Source organism: Lonchura striata, chromosome 1A (genome assembly GCF_050655825.1).
Source record: "Lonchura striata isolate lonStrDom1 chromosome 1A, ASM5065582v1, whole genome shotgun sequence".
Taxonomy (NCBI): domain Eukaryota; kingdom Metazoa; phylum Chordata; class Aves; order Passeriformes; family Estrildidae; genus Lonchura; species Lonchura striata.
The window spans coordinates 14,437,469-14,453,401 of record NC_140741.1 but is presented as its reverse complement, the minus strand read 5'-3'; positions in this window follow the sequence as shown (position 1 = coordinate 14,453,401).

Below are 15,933 nucleotides of genomic sequence, written 5' to 3'. Positions count from 1 at the left end.
TTAATTCTTTAGTGTGGCCTCAAAGAAGAGTTTCAAGAGCAATTAGTTGATGTGAAGATTAAGACTTGGGAAGACAAAAACTTAATTCAGAAGAGTTGTGGCAAAAAGGAATTCATAAAACAATTCTCCCAGACTTTCATGTAGGTGGACCATGGCCAGAGGCCCCCCATTTTCCACCTCTTCTTCCTCCTCCTCAAAAATCACAAAACCACAAAACCTCTTCTGAAATAAAAAAATACCTTAACAGAAACCAAGACTCAGCATGTATTCATTAGTATGGTTTAACAAGACTATCATGTGCTGCTTTTATTTTGTTGTTAATAAAATTTTATAGATTTTATTTAAATTGTGTAAATGTTAGAAGATGTTATAATAGGCAAGAGAATTCTTCGAAAATTAACCATAAAAGACCTGAGATGGGGGGAAGTAGGCAAGGAAGTGAGAACAGTACAACTGAATCCAGGATTTACTTTCTCTGACTCCTATTAAATTTTTTTTTTTCTCTAACTGTGGGGAGCAATGATCAAACCAAAAATAAAGAAAAGTAGCAACTGGAATGTACTTGTGTGATGAAATGCTCATGGCACCATTCACTGGAATCCTGTAATTCCAGATGGTATTGAGGAGGTGTAAAATAATAGTTCAGACCTGGCATAATTATGACAATTGCTACTTGAGTCAAGTATTAATTTTGAGGCTTCTAATGAGGCTTTTTTTTTTTGGTGGGTTTTTTTTTTTTGGTTGTTTTTTTTTTTTTTTTTTTTTTTTTTTTAACAGTGAGTAATGTCCCAGACCATACAACTCCTCTGTCTCCATCACCTCTTTAAATCAAAACTGCTGTTAGGACACAGTTTATATTTAGCAATAATAATGTATCTAGTCACAGGAATCCATGAATGAACACGGGCAGACAGATTTTTCCCTATAATCATGCTTGCCTGGGCAAAGTACCTAAATGCAATAGAGCTACATGAAATTCTTGTGCTACGTGTTGCTTGAAAGTCTTTTTTTTTTTTTTTCAGCATAGGAAAGATGGCATGTGTAGATAGTTATTTTTCAAGCTACCCTCATTAAGACACCAAGAGTTAGTTGGAAATGGTTTCCCTCCCCTTCCTCACTACCTGTTACCTAAGTATTTCACCTAAACCCCAGGAGACTGAGGGGTAGTGATGGAAAATTCCCCTCTGCTTGAAGGTGTAGATTTTACCCTCTGCCAAACAAAATTAAAAAAGCAATTATTTTGAAAAAATCATCTTCATTATGTGCATCTGGATTGAGGATCTTGGCAGAAACCTCATCAGGACGCAGAGTTCCAGTAGCCTGCTATACATTCACAGCAGCTGGAGTTGCAGACCCTAATTTGGAGTTACAATGTAATGCTGTAAAGGTAAATGCTTATTTGGGTTTGGTTACAGCCCTTCAGCTTTCACAACATCTGTCCCCACCCACATAGGGCCAGTTTAATCTTACAAAAGCAGGGGTAACCCTATTACCTGTATCCTTTGTCAGGAGACATTTGCAGGACCTACATTTCCAGACTGTTCTGGCAATGATTCTTCTAGATTAATTCCTATCCCCTTCAAGGCTTAACTTCAGCAAGTTGCTTGCCAGTTCTCAGACAGGTCCCCTTCTACCCAGCCCAGATCCTTGCCATCACTGACCCTCTGTGGCCCCGAGATCCTTTGAGCACCCCACCTCTCCAGCACTGACTTGGTGCTCAGGGAGAGCAGAGCACAGTCCTGCATCATGGGGACTGTGTTTTTTATGCACAGCAAACCCTTCTGATCTCACCAGCACTTTCTTAACAAGAGGCCCTTCAGCACTCAAAAAGAAAAAAAATGCCTAAATGTTAAAAGCAAACAAACAAACATCCTTGAAATTTTAATAGCTCACTTAGTAGTGGTGGCAGATGTCAGATTGACAGCGCTGGAGAAGACAGCTTTCAGTGGTGAATGCACAGGTCCTGCTGGGGCACTGATAGTCCTTTCTGCCTGCTGTGCCACCCCAGACCTCCCCTCATGAATGCAACGTGGTGCTGAAGCCATCACCTGGAGAGACCACCTTGAAGGACAGTGTAATCCCCATGCCAAATTAATGCTTAGGCTGCTGGCTGACACTGCCAAGAGAGGTGCCAGTCCTGATGGTCTTTTTAATGTAGATACTGCCACCCACTGAGAGCCAGACTGAGAGACCATCAATTCATAAATTTATTCTATTTATTTTATGACATCACATCAATTAAACTTCTATTCCAAAACCTTGGGTTGTAGCTGAAAATACCTCTAGGCAATACCTTCACGTTTAAATTAAAAAAATATCTCACTTCATCTGGCTTCTTCTGTTCCTCCTTCCCCCTCATTGTGGCTCAGAAATGACATACAACAGATGAAGGAGTATGGAAACAAACTGAAAATCACAATTTTAGACATTATCCCAGCAGGTGTGCATGCTTTTCTTGGAACTTATGAAAAGTAGCAAATATTGCTAACTCACCTCTGCCCATCTTTTTGCAAACTGGCCATCTTATAAACACCATCCCATTGCTACTGGTGGCAGTGGACATGGCCATCAGAACCCACTGTGGGAGATCCTAAAGAGCTAACACCTTCTAGTATTACCTCATATTGATGCTTTAAATTTTTCATTAAAGTTTTGGGTTTTTAAAAATTTTTTCTGTTTGAATTAGCCATCAGCAGAGCAACTCTCATGGAAAAGTAATGGTTTGGGGCCCTCTCAATTCAGATGTGAATCATTTGGCCTAAATAAGCAGCCTGTCACTGCTGAATTTCATTACTCATTTCCTGTCATTAAATTAAATGAGATTAATAAATAGAAACTGAAATACAGTTGGCCAAATTCAGCCCTCCAGTGAAGCTCATCCCCAAATAAAGCTGTGAAGAGAGCCCACTGTGTGTGCTGTGGGGTGTTTCTTGCACCTTTTAAAGATGCTCAAGCAGAGTGGGATTGCTTTTCCTAATCTCCTCTCTTAATCCCCCTTGTCCCAGGTAGGCATCCCAGACTGACAGAAAGCACTGCTGGATGCCAGACAGGTTTTGAAATAAATGGGAAGAGAATCTAGCCCCACAGCTGAAGGGAGACTCATTAACGACGTTTCATTGAGACCCTAATGCACCAGAGAGGAGAAAACATCACAAAGAGAAGCCCCAAGCAGCCTACACAGCCTTTAAGGCTGTTTTTGCTGCCAGAGGATCCTACTCCCCACACACCATTAGTGCCCATCCCTCTGAAGTGCTGAGCTGAAGCTGTCCCCCACACTGAGCTCCCCACTCTTCTCTGGGATATTAGAACCATCTGGTTAAGCAAAGGGAGTAAGTGAGAAAAGCTGAAAGAGGAATCAAAATCAGGCTGTGGTTGACACTTTGCCCCAGATCTGATCCTGGGCATGGTGAGACAGACGAGACTGTTGTTGTAGTGGGAGCTGGCACCAGCCCCTGTGTGGAAGTTGCTCAATGCTTTACATCCTAAGATTCTTTCAATCAAATTTTGAACAACATTAACACCTCCATTGTTTGTCTTTGAAATCTGGCAGAAGTGCGGATTGCCCAAGGGCCAGTGTCATGCCTTTCGCTGGTACTGTTAATAAATTCAAATTTGGACACATAACAGAGGTGTTGAAAATCATCATATTTCTCTGTATTTTCCAGAACCCAGAGTTATTTTGGCAAGTAGCAAACACCCCAGAGATTTGCTGTGTCTGCCTTTGTGCTGCACCCTGAACATCTCCATGCATGGCAATGCCTTGGGCTGGTAGAGTCAAAATCCCTCTGCCAGTCCACCAAGGGGACTTGGTGTAATAGACACAGGATTACAACAGCAAGTGTGGGGACATGGAATGGTGGCAGGAAACAAGGAGGGAAGAACAAATCACTGGGATGAGGTATCTGGAGCGTGGGAGCTGTTGACAAAGAAAAGAGAATTGAATGAAAGGAAGAGGGAGGATTACAAATAAATATGTAATAAAGACATCACTTAAAAGTAAAATTAAGAACTAGAACTCACTGTACATCTCCCTCAAATGTCCAGTTCATACAGGGACTGACCTTTTATACTGAACTGGATAACCTCTTTCTGTCTCATGATGCTCAATTGAAAATTGCTTGCATTGCTAAGCCTGCAGGTCAATTGTTATCACTGGGAAATGATAAATGACTGTTTAGAGTAGAGGATTTTTTTGTGACATCTATTAATTAAATCCTATAACAAATGTGAAATTGCATACATATAGCTCATGAGAGAAGGCTGCAGTTTTACTTTCCATTGTAAGTCTTCCAAAGGTGGAGAACCAAAAAAATTCACAACTGCCTTCTGTAAGTCGATGTATTGCAGACCTCAATGGCAGGAAAACATTACTATTTTGTCACAGGAACCCTGAGTCCATCTGGAAAATGAGGAAGCTCCTGGTCCCCCTGAAGATGTGACAACTTGAACTAAATACACCAAATTAATCTGGACTTAATACACCAAGTGTTGGAGAACTAAAAGAAGGGGGAAGAGCAAGGGAAAACCAGCACACCTCCTAAGGTCAGGCACATGGTCATAGTTCCCTTCATTTATTTCTGTGCTTGGTGTAGACCCTCAGAGCAGCAACAAAGAATGATAGGAAGCAAGTGAGCAGCACAAGGTTACCAGAAAACAGTGAACTGAGATTCTGAGAAATCAGTGAACTGAGGCCCTGTTGCTCCTGGAAGCAACAGCAAACCCACAAGGCATCAGGAAGAAAAGCCTGTGCTAAAGGAAATGGGGAGCAGAGCTGCAATCTGATCTGCTCTGGATTAGGCAGAACTGCTGCTTTTGGGCTGAGCATCCCAGCACAGCCCTGGGGACAGACACCTACCTCCTGCCCGAGAGCAGCTCTGTATCATTTGTCTTCCCAGCATCCCAATAGGAGCTGTGGTTGTGCTGGGAGTGCTCCCAGCTCTCTGACATGCAGCACTTATCTGCTGCTGCCTTCAAACCTCAAGAGCTGAAGGCCTAAGCTGCACTTGTGCTGGCAGAAGTTGCAGTAGTTGAGTGCTACATCCAGCCCTGCTGAGGCTGCTTAGGTATGGTTACAGCAAGGTTTTGCAGTTGTTCAGCAGAAGCTGAGCTCAAAACATTCCAACAAGGCAGGAGTAACAGTGGCCTGCTCTGGCAGTTGAAAGGAAAATACAATTCCCATGGTTTCTGTGTCATCTCGAGACCCATTTGTGTAATGAGCTCAAACTCAGTGTGTTGGAGCAGCAGATATTCAAAGGCCATCTTGAGAGGACTTCTGAACTTCCATGAGGCATCTGACTAAAGGGAAGAATTATGCAAAGAAGGGTCTGGAAATTAAAATTCCCATTCTGGCTGAGACTATTAGGATTACCTCTGAGATTACTATTTCATCACTTTCCAGCAATGCCTGTAGATTAATTATTTCAAGACAATGTTCCAAACATTTTTCCCAAGAAGCCCTGTTAATGTAACCTTCTTTAACTACTTGTTTGGCCAGTATATACCAAAAAAAGGCTAACAAAAATTTGAGGAGGTAGAGGAAAGCTCTTTTGATACCTAAAATTCCATAGTTCTGTAAGTAGACCAGGCAAAAATAATGTTCATGTCCCACTCAAACTTTTCTCAAGGTACTGCATTTAGTTTTGCTGCAGCTTTTCAAGTGTGTTATGTTCTCTTCTTGTGTGCATTTTCAGGAAATAGTATGGAGTACTGATGTGCTTTTTGATACCATCCTGTGTTAACAATTAATAAAGTTATAGAATCTGGGGGCAATGTAGAGCCATCAAAGCTAATAGAGGTCATTCCCTTGGCTTTAAAAGAAACTCATGTTAAGATCTCCAAGTTATATTTTAAGTCTGTATGGTATTTGGGAAGGCCCCTGAAGAAAGATGCTCCATAAAGAAGAAAAATCATTGTGGGGTATAGGTGTTCCTGCAGGATAAATTATTCTTCAAGAATAGAATATATAATGTAATTATTGTAGAATTGTTTACAACAAAATATTAAAAAGCCAACACACACTGTTTAAACACCCATTAATCACAGTTTCACAATCTAACAAGACAATATATATATTTTTTTAATTAATAGTTTCCTACTTTCCATTTAGCAGTCAGAGCGTAGTGGGAGTACTGAATCAGTAATGACATGGAAATAATGCTCAAATAAATATATTTTACTTTAAGGAAAGGGCTTGTTCATGTCTGCATTAAAAGGAGAATGATTAATACTTCAGCTATTGTTTGAATACCTAAAGGGCATCAACTACTATTTTCCCATTAAAGCTAGCACTGACTCAGCGTGTGGTTGCATGAGGTGTTTCTCTTTGGATGTGTCAACTGAAAAGGAGCCTGCTGAAACTGCAGCCCAGCTCTGAAGTCAGAGCAAATGGAAAGAGGCACGTAGTCAGGGCCTGATGGTGCTGAGAAAAATATGGTAAAAATAGATTTATTTTTCTGTCAGTCTGCTTCACCATTAAATGCCGGTTTGGTTTTAAGGTTTTATTATTTAATCCCGCATTACAGTCACACCTGTTAGTCTTCTAACTCACCAGTGCTGTGCACTGCTAGATGTGTGGCACCCTGGGAGAAACCAGGAAAACCTCACAATGGATGCTTTCTAGGTGCAGATGTGCAGTTTACACAAGTACAGTTTAGCATTTTGGATCATAAAAGTTCATTTCAAGTGGATTGACCGAGAGAAAGGACGTTCAGCTCCCTTCAGTACACATTGGTTGCTGTGGTGAATGTTTCTTTACCACAAGATGCAGTCCCAGACATGAGGTTTCATAACCCTTTGCCAACCCTGTCTCAGTAACTTGATCTGTCCTAGGCCTTCTCCTTCTCTACACATTTTTAATCTTCAATTTTCTGTTGGTTAAAGCTTTCCCAAACTAATCCACTTTAGGAAGAAACACCCTGTGCCCACTTTCTACCACTAGAGAATTTCCTCCATAGCTGGATTTCTATCTGAGCAAATCTCATTTATGTATATCTACACTCTGAACTCATACATCTCCCATCCACTCCAAGGAAAGTCTTGCACTCAGACAGCTAAAAATCACAACCCATGCTGCACCTTTTCCATGTGGACATGTGCAAAGGTTCCTGAGTCTCCTGCTGGTGTGACTAATGGCATTAAATAATAGCATTGTAGCTGCAGTCATAGCTGCAGATTTCAAAGGGCGTCTCATGGAGGTGGTGCCACCCTAAGGAGACAGAAGCTGGGAATAAAAGCATAACATGAATTGAGCAATATGGGAAATTCTGTCAGATTCTCAAAAGTGGAGTGAGCACAAATGGTCTACCTTGATTTTTTACCTCCAAGAGGGCCTTTCTAGATGGAAGTTTCCTCTGTTACATCTCAGACTTACTATTGCTTGCAAATAAATAGATCTATATGTAAATATATATAATGTGTGTAACAAGTATAAGCACATGTATACATACCTCCATAGGTACTGTACACATACAAAATACATAATAGAAATATTTTTATATTGCATTTAAAGAACAGCCCATCTAGACCCACATATGTATAACAAATCACATTTTCTTTTCCTATGTAACAGTCCCATAAATGCAGAGGATTAGGACTGAGCACCCTGAAGCAGAGGATTCCATTCCATTCCCAGATCTCTCTGTGATAAGTGGGCTTCTCAAGAAAGCTGAGCTTTCCCCCAGCAAGAGACAAATTAAAATGCTGGGTTTTTTTCCTCTAGCCAGACCACAAACCCCTTTCACAAAGAAGAATGACCTCATATTTTATTAACCCCAGCACACAGTGAGTGAGCTCACACACACACACATACATGCAACCACATACCCAAGAAAAAACTGAAATATAGACTTTTAGAAACAGGACTTCCAAGGAAAGGTTAGTAAACACAGATTCTGGAATCTAAGTTTCTTATAAAAGTAATGTCTGACAATGGTCCTTCTAGAGTTTGAAAAATACATGATGAATTTGCAGACATATTTTGTACTTTTTGTACTTTTACATTTCCTTTGCCTTCTCTTCTTTGGATGTAACAGGCAAATAAGTAAAAAAAATACATATTTTTCTTATTGGATCACTTAGAGGGGAAAAGCAATTTGAGATTTTCTTTATAAATACTCCCATTAGACAGAATGCACAGAAACTGTGTGGAACAGAAGCATTAAAGCTGCACACAAAACCTGCAGAGCAGCAGCAAGTTGCTGGACATTGCCATGGAAATGAAATCCTATAAAAGCAAGGAAAAGCAAACTGAGCTTCTGCATATTCTTTCAAGGTGTATTTGCACCCATCAGAATAGTTTTCTAATTCCGATTATCTTTTGATAATTATGACCCAGTAGAAGTGGAAAAGATGCAGGGCATTACTCTGCTGAGAAAACTTAAAGAAAGGCTTGCACAGGAAGATAAAGAAAAAGGACTACAACTTCACTGCTGGAAAAAGAGATGAGACAAGAGAAATATAGTAGCATTTACAAAATTCTGAATGGCAAAGAAAAGATGAGCAGAAAACTACTCTTCCCTTTTTCTCATGACATAAAACATGAGGGAGAATTCTGTTCCCTCTATATTAAAAAAAAAAAAAAAACAAACAAAAAAAAAAAAACCCAAACAAAAGGAAATACTTTTTCGCACTACATAATAATTAAACTGTGGAAGTCAACCACAGGATGTTGTGGAGGCCAGCATTTTAACGAAGTCCAGAAAATATTTGAGTAAAAGTCAGGGGAAATAAGTTTTATTGGTGGCACAATGCATCTACCAGTCCCTCTCTAAATCAGCAATTATTGAGAGATAGGAGAATTTAGCTGGGAGATTACTCACTTTATATAAGTATCTGTGTCTGCTGTTGGGTCCTGCCACAGGAAATCAAAAAGTTTAGCTACAACTTGGTGCTACACCTTGATTCTGATTTAACAGGATGATTTTCAGGCTCTTTGAAGATTTTAAATGTCAAGGTTGGTGTAGGTGTAGGTCCTATGAAATAATGCACATACACCGAGAACTACCACATTTGCCTTTTATGTTCATGAAAATGTAATAGCCACAAATTGGTGCAGAGATGAAGGGAGCATACATGTTAACATGAAGCCAGCAAAACACATGTGAGACAGGGTCATTTTTCCCCTTAATCTCTCCCCAGTCTCACAGTTGGCTTGCTTTTGGCCTGTGCTCCTGTTTTAGTGTGTGACTGCTCATTTTAAAAGGAGTTCTTGCAGATTAATGCTCAGCGTGGTTTCTAGCATTGATTTAATAGCCATAACAACATCAACAAGTTGGTTTTTTATGAAATTGAAGAATATATGGTGAAGTCTGGCACAAGGACTGTGGGATTTCAATGTCCATTGAAGAAGCAACACTGTCTGAGGCCAGGCAAGCATTAGAAGTTTTCCATATAGTCCTTCCATGCCTTTCAATCCTTAGGCAGGTTCCAACCATTTTAATATTTTAGCCCCTGCTGGGCTTGGTTTTGAGCTAGAACAGCTCAGCTATCCTTACCTTGAGCACGTGGGTCTCCCTCTCCTGGGATGTTTGTAGTCCCAGTGTGCTTTCTCTTCCAGTGGGTCCAGTGCACAGCTCTGGCTTCCAGCACAGTTTTTGTCCCTCTTCTCCCCTTTCCTCCAAAGTATGGATTTTGTAGTACCTGTATCTTTGTTGTTCATTAGGTATCAAGGTTAAGAAACTGAATTCCTGTAATCCTACACAGGATGTTTGCCCAAATCTTGTGAGATGAAAAGCCAGCCAGGGCATAACTGAAAGGGCACGCCAATGTCCCAAACTCATGGTTCATTCCTGACAAATCCTACTGCAGTTTTCTTAGGATTGCCATAGATTTTTGAGAATCAACATTATTTCTGGAGTGCAGACTACCTAAGCAAGGATTTTATATGAAAACTGGGAGTGATAAGTGGTAATTTTTAAATTGGTTTCCTTTGAATTTCTGGAAGCAGACCTTGTTTATGATCTTCTCATTTGCATTGTTCTTTGAAATGCTGGGAACTTTTCTGCCAGCCTTTAACCCATAGTAGCTGCTCATATTTAAAACCTGTCACACTCCTGACATGCTGGGAAGTATCTCAGCCCAGTATAATATTTGGCTTTCAAATTTTTATTTTGCAACAAGAGGACCAACAGTCTCGATCAGCAAGAGCAACTTTGGTTATTAGAGTTTGGACACGCACTTGGCTTGCTAATGCCAAAGAAATACAAGAGCCTTCTTTCATGCTCTTAATGAAATCATTAATTATGTCAGCAGCTCAAACGATACATCTCCAAACACTTTACATTACTTTGCAAAAGGGTAGTCACATAGAAATTGTAGGGAAAAAATATTCTTAACTCCTAAATTCATAAATTCTAATAATAAATAGATTTCTGGTTCCAGGCATTTGTACAGTCATTTTGTCTCATCCTCCCTCCTATTCTATCATATAATGTCTGAGGATTCTGTTATTGCTTGCGGAAAAAAAATGAAACTGAACAATATATCCATATACTGTTGCCTTGATGCAAACTGAATTAACTTCCTGAGCCTGAAAATTTGGCATGCATCTGATTAGCAAAGAAACCATCTCAATAGACTTCTTTCTTTATAGCTAAGAATTTGCTGTACCTTACTGTGACCCTTGCTATATTTCCTATCATTACTAAATAGCTGTTTTGATTAAATAATCAACTTCTTGACAATGTTATAAATAACAATTAAATTACTTATCTTTCAGGACTTAAGTAGACATAGCTTCATGCTTTAAAACAGCCTCTGTTGCAGAACTGAGCTTCTACAGATGATAAATAGAACCAGATTCCAACTGCAAAAGTCAAAAGAAGTCTTGGGGAAAACTGTTTCCAATCACAGAACTATGATAATGCTGTTTGTGCTGTAATATGCTGGGGGACACAGAGAATTTTTGAAGCAAAGCAAAGACTGACATTCAGATTGGCTTTGTTAATCTTCCACATAAAATATATAACTTAATTTTTTATTCCAATAAGGCCAGTTTCAGTAAACAGCCATTGTCTTTCTCACACCATCAAAGATGGAGGTTATCTGCTTTGTGGTGGCATAATTAGAATAAAAAACACAGTAGAATGGAAAAGATAGCAAAATTAACAAGATAATATAAATACATAAAATTCATTTTTTCTTTATGACCAAGTGTTCACATGACTCATCAGAAGATCATGAAACCTATAGTGAAATTTATGTGAAAGAGGCTGGGATAAAAGTTCCAGTGTTCCTTCACACAGCAGTGATTTCATGGAACTTTGTACATGGAAATTTTGGGACTTAAAGGTGTGATTACATTATCTATAATGTGTTTCCAATAAGGCCCTGGAAACAATGAGAGAAATTCAGAAAAACTTCACCTATGTCTCCATGCCAATATAATTGGGGAACCTTCCAGTACTGAGCGTAGATTAAGCGATCACCTTTAACTGGGATTTGAGACAATGGTTTCAGGTCAGTGAACTGGCTGACATGATTTGGTTCTTTGGAGAAACTTGAAAGACTTGGTACCTTGTGTGAATTACTTCAGCAGGTAATGTAAAACTTGAGATGTTTCTAAAATAGCTCTGATAACAGAGGGGTGTGATTGAACTCTACACAAAAATAAAAAAAATCAGCATGGAAAAGCTTGGGAATCAGGATATAAACCAACTTATAAGAGGTAAACTTATTACAAAAGAGAGACATCCACAATGGGCAATGACAGATTTGAGAGATTAAAAAAAAAAAAAAAAAGAGCAGAGAAAATACCTACTTTTCATACTAAGGTTAAAGTTCCGGAACAGGAAGACTCAAATACTCTGTGTTGTAACCCAGCTGTAGTTGATTGAGGTTCATATAAGAATTATAGTTCCAGCAGAATGACTTACCTGTGAACTTTGCACTTGGCAAAATATTTCTGTCCTACACTAATGGGATGAAATAAGACAGAAAAAGTCACAACATTTTTTTAAAATGCTGCAGTTCTTCCTGTCTTTAAGTAACCAATACTTGACAACATTCCCATTCCTTTCCCCCTGCAAAGGAGGTTGTGTGACTTTTGCAACACCAAAGGAAAAAAAAAACAAAACAAGCCCTAGAATTCTTCTCACTAATACTATTCACAGCTGTCTCTAGTTTGACTTTTAGCCTCATCTTTTGGCTAATGCAGCTCTCAGATAATTTTCCAACCCCTTTCTTTTGGCTAAGTCCCAAATCTCCTCCTCCACCCACATCCTCATAAACGGCTCATTTCTTCTCTTCAGCAATACCCTGTTTAAATTTCGCTTTGCACTGGGCACTGAGTTTCATTGCATTCCTATACCTGGCCATTTAGCGCCATATCCAGATGATCTTTCCTCCTTTCACACTTTCCTTTCCTTGGGCTTTTCTTTTCACTGTGTCACAAGCCTTCCTTTGTGATTGTGGTGTGTTTGCATTACTATAAGAGATAAAACATCACTGTGGACTGAGACTCACAAAACACAGAACCTTTATTCACTCTCAAACTGCCTTTAGAATGATGATACAGGAAACTGCCTCTGTCCAGTTCCATCCTTCATTTAATCTCTCACTTGTATGGTCTTGAACTTCAGCTTAACGTGGTTAAAATCTCAGCAGAGCTCCAAATCCACACACTATTTTTATTTTTTCTCCCTGTGGATAAAAGTCTTATCAAACATGCAGTCTCTTAGGTGATGGTTCAGGACTTTCATTTTGGTGGTGGGGAAAGGGAATTTGGGGCATTTTTTTCTTTCAACACTTGTTCTATGCTCAAGTATTTTCCTCTTTCAACATCTTCAGAAGATATCTTGAACACAAAAGCTTTCACCAAGATGCTTCATCCCTAAATCTTAACCCTCAGCCACTGCAAATTATTTATCAACTGGTCTTTTAAAGGAATTGTCCAAATAATTTTTTTCCTAGTTATTTCAGACCTGCAATTTCTATAATTCACAACCTTCTGCTTCCCCCTCTTATTTTCTAAAAGGGCAAACAAACAAATGAACAACCCCCAATGAACAACAAACACAAATAAAAAACAAACTACCTTTCATCCCTCCTTTTAGGTCCTTTCACAACTGAACTTGGCCTTACCTGGCTGTTCAATTCTTTCTATATTCATGTGTTTACACTAATAGCACTTCCCTCTTTCCCTGTCTGGTCATCCACATCAATCCTTGTATCCCTTATACCATTAAACCATTTACTTGCACGTCTTTAAATTTCACCTGAAGCTTTACCTGCCTTGATTCACAGACAGCAGGCTGGAGTGATACAAAGCTAGCTGAAATGAATTTGGGATTATTGTTATCCCTTTTTGCTTGTTTTGTTCCCCTGTTGCAATTTGTCCTTAAAGTGGGTTATTAAGCAGGAGATATTTTTGTAGCCCAGGACTCCACAACGCACCAAGTGCAGCAGTCCTTTGGCTCACAGGCAGCCTGGAGATATTTTATATTGTGCAAAACGCTGTAGAATATAGACAGGATCTCAGAGGCTTGGCAAAACTTAACAAGACTGTCTTAGTTCAGCTTCTGTGTGTTTATAGGGAAAGGCCATAAAGTTTAACAAAGGTGCTGTTTTGTGCATTCTTACACTCACTTTTTTTTTTTTTGTCAGTAAATGTATTTTGAGGCATAACAAGTAAACAGCTTATACAAGCCTGAACCTGAAGCTGAGCACCTGCACCTCGAATAAGATCATCATTGTTTGAGTAAGGTTTAAATAATTTAGTACAAATTGGCTTTCCTATAGGTGTTGACAAGCACATCATCACTAGTTACTAATGAGTACAGGATTCCAGAGGTCTGCACAGATATCACCCTCCTCCTGTGACTGTGCATGTGTCCCTTGAAACAAAGTATTTCACAAACAAGCACCTGGAGGCCTTGATTACAAACCACCTGCTCTGAAGTGCTTGGGAAGACAGAGTGCGCAGTGTGCAGGTGGCCTCCGCAGTGCAGCTTGCTGATTGTTCTGATAGCTGGAGTCACTGAAATAAAGTTTGCTTCCCTTCCTCCCACGCACATACCCAGACCTTTGTGATGGTTGGCCTCATGAAAGGAGTTTATGACTGTGCCCTCAAAGAGCCTGACACAGCCTGACTGCAATGACAAAACTGATGAGTCTAACAAAACCTGCCTTTGTGACAGGATAGGCCTTTCTTATCACTGGTTACCTTTTGGCCTGATACTGCAAAAAGAGTGATATTTGGTGAAAAGAAGACAAAAGCATCCCAAGGATATACATCAGTGATAAGCAACCATTTGAGAAGCTTCATCACCTGTTGCACAATTTTCCCCTATTCATTCCTGTGACTCTATGGATGGTTAATGAAAAACCATACAGACGTAATGAGATGTAATGTCATTACAGATGTAATGTCATTACAGATGTAATGACATCCCTTGCCCTGAGTCCTGCAGGCTCTTTATACAAATGGGATCCCTTCACTTTAATGTCATTTTTTTCTGGTCTGCTGGTCTTGGCACAAGGTTCTTGTGGGAGTTTAGGCACTGTGCTTTCAAAGATGGAACACAAGAAAGTGAGGAGGAGCTCTGTTGGGTCTGAGCTCACATGAGAAATTTCTGTGGTGCCTTGGGTCTAGAATAGCCACACATCCCAAATTAACTCTTTGTGGAAAAGCCCAGGAGCCTTTTCTGTCTGTGTGTACACATCATTTCAAAACTGATACATCAGTCAGAGCTGAAGCAAGGAGATCATGACATTTCCATGCCCAGCTACAGGCCTTTGCCAAAAGCAGGGACCTCTGGATCCTTTAGGTCTGCTTGCCCTGCTGCAGAGACAAGGCTTATCCAAGAGGACAATTCAAGTTAGTCAAACAGCAAGGGCAACACTTCCACAGGACAAAGATGGGAAACCAACTTAAAGATGGTATTTTTAACCTGATAGCCTAAAAAGCAGTTGAGAAACACATATATTTTCAATGCAATAGAATGCAAGCCCTTGCTGTTATTCTGATCTGCAGGTTGAAGCGATGGCTATGGCCTGCTCATGTCAAGGTGTATGTTACAGCCTTGGACCTCAGTTCCTGGCAGCACAGCCACCTCCAGCTCCCTGCTGGAGCTGTCCTCAGGCTGCACTAAGTATAGCTGTCTTTGTTTCCACACATGTTGTGTGGGGCCAGCCCTGAGTCATCCAGGAAAAACACCTGGCTTTCACTCTCTCACCTGCCAGCTCCAGAACCCAGGTTAGACTCAAGGTGCCTCAAGGACTTGCAATATCAATAAGAGCAGAAGAAACCAGTAAACATCCAGTAAACATCCTGTAAACATCCAGTCTTACCCAGAGCCAGAACTCTTTTGGGCACCTTTACTCTTCCATCTCCCACAGCCGCTGAAAATTCATCAAGCATCTGGCAAAAAGAGACTAAATTCCTAACAAACAGAAAACAGCTTATAGAGACCACCATTTCTAAGTCAGACCAAACACACAGAGGAATATTTCTAGTTTCAGGAGGGATGAAATCGGGAGGTGAAAGAGCAATTAACTTAATCTCAGTGTAAGGCACGTTGTTATAAGAAACATTTTTCTTGGGATAAACAAATAATAGGCAATAGCTTTTATAGTTTATCCTTACTTATATCTACAGGTTAATTGAATTTCAAGTTTGATAATCTAGTAAATTTAGAACCCTAACCTGCAAGGGTTAATTGAAACTCCTAAAAGACATGCTTGCTCACTTTTCCTGCTGTCCAAGCTTATTATACATTCTGCCATGTGTCTCTAGGCTACATTTCACTATGCAAGGCCTGATTAAAGCAAGTGAGGTGGTCATTCCGCTTTGCTTATTGCAGCTTAGAGTTCACAACCTATGGGACATCATGTCTGGAAAATAAACCACACTAAGATTAAAGGACATTCCATATTTAGAGAAGGGGTGGCCATATAAGATGTTGATCACCATCCAAATGAAGTGAACAAAAGAAGCAG